The following is a 7,827-nucleotide window of genomic DNA, read 5'->3' on the forward strand; positions in this document are numbered from 1 at the left end:
TCTTCAGATGTGTGTTACACAGCACACCACCACGAAGACACCCCTCGTCTCCACCACAGTCCACTGGTCCACACCTTTCTCCTTTGGTCCACACCTTTCTCCTCCCCTTGTTGCTCTCAATTCTACCATCAGATTTCTAGGGTTTTTGTTTTGGTTTTGTCTGTTCCTTTATTTTGTTTTTCCTATATGCCACATATGGATGAAATCCTGTATTTGCCTTTTCTTCTTATTTCACTTAGCCTAATTCCCTCCAGTTCCATCCATGTTGTCACAAATGACAAGATTTCATCTTTTTTTTTTATAGCTGAATGGTTTTGCATTATGTATTTGTATCATATTTTCTTAATCAGCTCATCTGCCCTTGAGTACTTAGGTTGACTCTATACCTTAGTACTTAGGTTGACTCTATACCTTAGCTACTATAAATAGTACTGAAATGAACATAGTGCTGCATATATAATTTCAGTTTTCTTAATTCTTTGGGTAGATATCTAGAAGTGGAATTGCTAGAACACATGGTAGAACAATTTTTGTATTTTGAGAAACCTCCATGCTCTTTTGCATATAGGTTGGGCCAGTCTACATTTCAACTAACAATATGTGAATGTTCCTTTTTCTCCACCAACATGTGTTTTTGTTCTGATCTTTTTGATATGAGCCATTGTCACAGTGTTGTAGAGCAACCCTGATACAAAACGGGGTGCCTGACTGTGGGTCCTCACCCGCGCACTTAAAAGGACTTATCAATGCTCTACTGCAGGCACACGCGAAAGGTTAATAAAAGGTTTATTTACAAGGGAAGGGGAAATGAGAAAATGTACAGCTCAGGGAGAAAAGTGGGAGACAAAGTTTTAAATGAGTCCTACCCGATCTGCCGATCAGGAATCCCAAAATGGCACTCTGAGAGCTGGCCGCCAGCCAGGAGCGGTGAAGCCAGGAGGCGAGCGATAGCCAGCCCCCCAAGGCCCACATGTTTGGTTTTTATATCCAACCTGGCTGCCCAACTCCACCCTCAGGTCCCAGCCACCCTCCCTTTGGTGGTGATGGGATTTGTCTTTCCCAGTGTCCTGATGGCTTTAGTCTGGAGTGGGGGTGGGGTCCACAAAGCCTGTATGGGATTAACTCAGGACATCCTTTCCCTCTAACAACAGGTGTGAATTGGTATCTCATTATGGTTTTGATTTGCACTTTCCTGATGACCAGTGATGATGAACATATGTTTTCTTTGGAGGGGTATCTGCTTAGCATTTTTGTTCATTTTTTTTTAATTGGGATTTGTGTATTCTTTTTTCTTGGGTAAAATTTTTTGTAGATTTTTGGATATTAGCTCCTTTTCAAATGTATGATGTGAAAATATCTTCTCTCACCTGATTGGGTGTCTTTTCACTTTAATGAGAGTTTCTTTTGCTGTGCAGAAGCTTTCAGGTTTGTTGTAGTCCCATTTGAATATTTGCTTTTATTTTCTTCACTGTTGGAGTCAAGTCCCCAAAGACATTCCTGAAGCCAGTATTGTAGAGTGCCTTACCAATATTTCTTTCTATATATTTTATGGTTTCAGGTACTACTTTGCTCCATTTTGAGTTAATTTTTGTGTTAGATGTGAGAGAATGGTTTAGTTTTACTTGTTTGCATGTGGCAAAGAGACTTTCCTTTCTCCATTTTATATTCTTGACTCCTTTATCATAGATTACCTGTCTCAGTGTCAGTTTATTTCTGGCCTCTAAGTTCTGAATTCTATTTCATTGCTATGTTTATTCATTTATTTTGAAAAAAAAAGTTTTTATGAGAAATCATCTGAACATCAGATGTGTCTGGTGTTGGTTAGCAAGAATCATTTGCACATTTGACATTGATAGTGCCAAAACAGTGACTGGAAGAATTTGAGAATAAAAATCTGATTTGGGACAGAAAAATAAAAGCTATCAGACTCAGTGAGGATGCAAAAACTGACACAAGAAAATTCTTTTACAAAATATAAATTTATTACAAAAGTCTGGAAGGGTACTCTGAGAAAAGGAAAGATTAAAGAAGACCAGCAGTAGAGAGACAAGAGGAAATGAAAAGGAAAGGAGAAAAGACAAAAAGAAACTGAGAGCAAGAAAAAAATATATAGTAGCACACAATAGAGGTGCAGAAACTTACCTGCCCAAATGGGCCTGAAATCCTTGTAATTAAGTTGTACGTGCTGAAATACAGTGATCCACCTCCCCTCCTTTTGATTTCTAAAAGGTACATAAAGATAAAGAGGTAAATAAGGCTTCCTCAGAAGTAAATAAAGACAGGAGGTCGTTCCAAAACCCAGTAAAAAAAAAAAAAAAATACACTCCTCAGTCTCACTTCTGTTTAAAAAAGGAATGGATTCATCTGACAGCAGACAGGAATTAGACAGGGAGAGAAGCTGGATATCAGACAACCTCACTCCCCTAGGGAGGGGAAAATGGCAGGAAGGGAGACAAGTGATCATGGTTTCCTGATTGAGAGACTGGAAAGAGAAAGGAGAAACAGCGGAGAAGAGAGGTAATGAAAACTCTGACATCAAATCTATTTACTGTGCTGAAAAGAACCACCTGCGCGGCAGATCCCTAGATCCCCAGTGTGGCCACATGACTCCCAGCACAGCCAGGCAGACATTAGCTCCCTGCCCCATCCCCCTTCCTTCACAAGTCCATGTGGAGTCACCCAGGAGCTGAGGCGTTGTCCACTGCAACCGTCTTGGTGGCTGCAACTCCTGCCTCTCTGCCCAAGTTGTCACGGAAATGGAGGAGGAGAGACTGCATGGCAGGAGAAAGAACACTGAAATATCTCATTTCAAATAAATAAGAAAGCAGCAGTCTATACGCAGTTGTTTCTTTGGGGTAATACAAACCGAATAAAAGTCAATGCTTTGATAGTCAGGCAAACACCCAATTCTGAAGCAGAGGAGAGATGACCCCTGAGGGTGGATTAAGAACCCCAGTGATTGTGTTGTAGAGCAACCCCGACACAAAATGGGGTGCCTGACTGTGGGTCCTCACCCGCGCACTTAAAAGGACTTACCAATGCTCTACTGCAGGCACACGCGAAAGGTTAATAAAGGTTTATTTACAAGGGAAGGGGAAATGAGGAAATGTTCAGCTCTGGGAGAAAAGTGGGAGACAAAGTTTTAAATGAGTCCTACCGGATCCGCTGATCAGGAATCCCAAAATGGCGCTCTGAGAGCTGGCCGCGAGCCAGGAGTTGTGTAGCCAGGAGGCGAGCGATAGCCAGCCCCCCAAGGCCCACGTGTTTGGTTTTTATATCCAACCTGGCTGCCCAACTCCACCCTCAGGTCCCAGCCACCTTCCCTTTGGTGGTGACGGGATTTGTCTTTCCCAATGTCTTGATGACTTTGGTCTGGAGTGGGGGTGGAGTCCACAAAGCCTGTATGGGATTAGCGCAGGACATCCTTTCCCCCTAACAATTCCCCCCTTTCACTTTTTGCCACCATTTCCATGGTGATGAAGATCAAACATATGGAAGCTGGGATATAGTCTCAGATGAAAATTTTCCAAGGTTCCAGTGTGAAAGAAAACCAGTCCCTCCAGGTATTGTCCATTGTGGAAAGCAAAAGTCCTCCAGTCCTGGAAAAACAGTTCATCAGTCCAAGCCGAAAGGAAACATCTGGAGGCATTTGCCAGAACAAGATAGCAAATATATCAAAATCACAGGAAAAAAATCTTAAAATGGTTCAACTTATGTAAAAACAAATTCTCTCAACCTTGATCCCAAATTTTTTTGAACAGCATAGCAAAAGTTTGCCAACTAAATCAACTTTTAAACCATATTGCCTATTTTTGCATAAAATCACAGGGCAGAATAACTAAGCAGCAATTTTTAGCTTGCTTCGTTGGAATACTCCATATAGGATTCAGAGCGAACTGTTGACATCCGGTCTGTGTAGGCTTCTGGAACTAGTTGGTCTCATCAGACTCCACCTGGGCTTTCCTCTTCTTGAGGGTACCAGGGACTTTTCATTGGCCGGGTTGTCCAGTCCTGCCAATGGAGGCAAGCTTCCTCACCTTCTTTGGAGGTCTCTGGAACCCTACGAACAAAGCAAACAGGTTCTCCTCTTCTTGGTTCAGCTCTGTTTCAACTTTCTGGAAGAGCTCCACACAAAGCCAGACAATGAAACTTATGTCCAATTTTTTTCAGTTTAAGCAAACAAAATCCCTATGGAAGTTATGCAAAAACAGACTCTGAGATAAGTAGTAAAAGATTACTACCACTGGGCCTCCCTGGTGGCGCAGTGGTTGAGAGCTGGACTGTGAAGCTGCCTGCAGCCTCTGCAGCGCCAGTTCAATCCCCAGCTGCTCCCTGGCCACCGGAGGAGGGTCCCGCATGGCGTGCAGACCTCTCCTGCCGCCCGCTGCTCCCCTCAGCAGTATACTTCGGTGCTTCTGCCTGCTCTGCTCCCTCTCTGGCCCTGGTGAATTCTCTCACCCTCCCGCGCTTCTGACTGTACCCAGTGCTTGTGTAAATAAATAAATCTTAAAAAAAAAAAAAGATTACTACCACTATTTTTATGCTGTGTTGGTATCAAGGGGAGAGAAAATGCAAACACAAGTTAGCTTTGTTGGAAAAAAAAAATTGTAACCTTGTTGCAGATCCTGGTCACCAAAACAAGAAAACTTTGTGGATTTAGAACCAAATGCAAAAAAAAATCATCAGTATTATGTCAAAGAAAACAGTAAATATCAGGTGTATTTCCAAGTCTATTCAGTCCTTAGTAGGAAAGTTTTACTCTCCACAGTTCCATCAATAGGAATCTGTTGAGACCTTTTCTCCCTATATTTCCAGAAACAATTCCTGTAGATATTAAACAATTGAAGTATACAATATTACAAGGTGACAATCATCATTGACAATTTACATCCATATCAGGTCATGGTGTTACCCGTTTTCCCAAGTGACAATGCTTCCTTTCTAGTCTTACTCTACTAGCTGAGCCAAATAGAACAAATTCATCTAATGCCTTTCCCAGGAGGAAAGGGAGAAATTTCGTGGAGTGTCTCAGGAGCTCTACTGAGGTTCCACAAAATTTCCTTGCATCAACCAAATGACAGGCTACCAAATTTGTACTTGAATTTAGATTTCTGGGAAGCTTTGCCACAAACATCAGAAAAATAACAGAAACAACAATGTTCAATCTCTATGAAGGCACCGGCTTAGTTCAGTAGCACAATGTTGACAATCAAACCATAACCTTTAGTTTTTCTCATAACTGGAGGCTTTTTTTTTTTCCAACGTCTATGGGCACCATGTATACCAATTTGTCAATCACTGGAGGTCAAGACAAGGACACAAGGAAAGGACATACAGACATACAACATATAGACACAAAGAGCTCTTTAGTTACCATGTATCACGCGTGGGATATCTCATACAACTGCAGTTTCACTGATAGGCCAAAGTAACAACAAAAACAAGCAGAGAAAAAAAAATTTCAAAGTTAAAAACAAAAGTTAAAAAGAAATACCAAAATCAAGATTGAATGCCTTTCTGTGTAAAAAAAATACTGGCAGCATATGCGTGATCCTAGATGTTATTTCGTGTCTCCTAAACTTTGAAAGGAAGAAGATTGGTTAGAGCATGTTAGTTTTCTTAGGGTTTCTTCAGAAAAAGTGAATCCTTGGTTATCCTGCAACAATAACTGGAAAAGAAGTCAGTAATATTCAAGTTTTTGTCTGTTTCTTAAACAAATATCTCAAGTCCTCAATGGGTTCACAAGACCAATGGGACTTTGTCTCTGGGTCAGTTCCTCCTGGGGCTTTCTTTAGATCTAGTGGAGCCCTTGGGCACCTCTATTCTGCATCTGAACCTTCTCCATGAACTATCATTTGTCTCCTTTCCTCTGTACTTGGCTCTAGATTCCTTCTACTCTGTCTATATTCCCTCCTATCTTCACCTGAGGCTCTACCCTGTGCTGTCATTTGTCTCCTTTCCTCTGTACTGGGCTCTCGATTCCTTCTCTGTCCGTATTCCCTGTCATCATCTGAGCCTCCACTCTGTGCTAACATTTGTCTTCTTTCCTCTCTCCTTGATTCCTGGTTCTGTGTACTCCTTCTATATTCCCTCCTGTAACCCCTACGTGAATCATCATATCTTGGTGTTCTCAGTCTTCTATCCTGCCTTCTATAATTATTGCGTCTGCCGCTTCCCTGTAACCTGGGACAACTATATTTCCAATGTCCCTCTTCCCTACAGAAAGCACACTGATTTCTTCCTAGGGGTTCACGTCTCTGTCCATTACTGTTTCCCTGAAATCCTGTTCTGTGTTCTCTTTGTAAGAAAACAGTCCCAGGTTTCGGTCTCCCGTCCTCTGTATTATTATAAACCCTAAATGCCAAGTCCACTACCTGGGACGGACTCATCTCAGTGACGCCATCCACCTTAGCTAACTTTTTCTTTATGTCTGGGGCACTATGGGTAATGAAAGCCATAGTGATCAGACGAGCATTTTCTGGGGCATCTGGGTTTAAATCCGTGTGGTTAGTGTACGTTTGAATAATCCTCTCAAGGAACTCTGACGGATCCTCATTAGCTCCTTGTTGGAGTTGCAATGTTTTGTTAAAGTTTTTTTGTTTGGGGATCCCCTGCTGCAGTCCTACCAATAAACATTTTTTATACAGCTCCAACATTGCCATTCCTCCATTGTTAGGGTCCCATCCAGGATCTCTCTCTGGGACAACCACCTCTGGCTCTGGGGACTGCCTATCCTGTTGGTGGAGATGGTCAGCCTCCTCCCGGGCTTTCCTGAATACCATCCTCTGCTCATCCAGCATTAATAAAGTATGCAGCATGGACTGTATATCTGCCCAGTTAGGGTGGTGGGAGACGAAGATAGAGGCAAACAAGTTCGCCATCCTCTTAGGAGCCTGCCGGTACGAGGGAACAGAGCTCCTCCAATTTAGGAGGTCCGCAGTACTGAAAGTGTTATAGAGCAACCCCGATATTAAACGGGTTCCTGGCTGTGGGTCCTTGTGCCCCTCTCCCTGTCCTATAACAAAAGGATGGTGCGACCAAAAGTACCCAGCAGGTCTCCCATGTTCATTTAAGGCACCCATTGGCATCTGGTGAAGGGGAAACTGGCCTGCCTCAGGGTGAGCCTTCCTGCCAAAATGGGTGCTGAGTCTAGTGTGGGAAGGAGACGCCATTTTAGTTTCCTCCCTAGAGGGCATTGGAGGCTGTGCAGCCTCAGGGGTCTGCACGGGAGGGGCCTTGTCATGTGGAAGAGGATTTTGTCCTGATGTATTTAAATTATTTAAAATATGATGCTCCTCCTCTTCTAACTCTGCCCTCTGGCAGTCCTCATGGAAAGGGGAAGGTTTATCCTTTCTCTGTGCCATAAGCAGAGCCTTCGCCATATCCAATTTATGGAGGGCGACCCCTATCCTGTCCTGCATACTTTTAAAAGCTTGATCTTGTATGCTTTTATAAACTGACTCAAAGATGTTACGGTTCTCATCCCTCATGCACTTAATAGTTAAATCAAAGGCCTGATTTTGTTGTTGTATGGCCACGTTAAAAGCGTGGATTTGTTGTTGAATGGCTAAGTTAAGAGCCTGAATGTGTTGCTGCACATTCTCAGTATGTGAAGTAGAACATCTACCTCTCACAGAAACAAGAATGTAGCAAATGGCGCTTACACATATTACCAAAAAACACCCAGAAGCACAGACTGTAAAGGGATGGCTTGTAAACCACCCATGTATGTATACAATAGTAAAATCATGTGCCATACACCCGGCTTCATCAAATTATTTATATTAATGAAACTGGTGGTGATATTTAATGGAAGAAGGCTACTCA

This window comes from Talpa europaea (genome assembly GCF_964194135.1).
Source record: "Talpa europaea genome assembly, chromosome: 4".
NCBI lineage: Eukaryota > Metazoa > Chordata > Mammalia > Eulipotyphla > Talpidae > Talpa > Talpa europaea.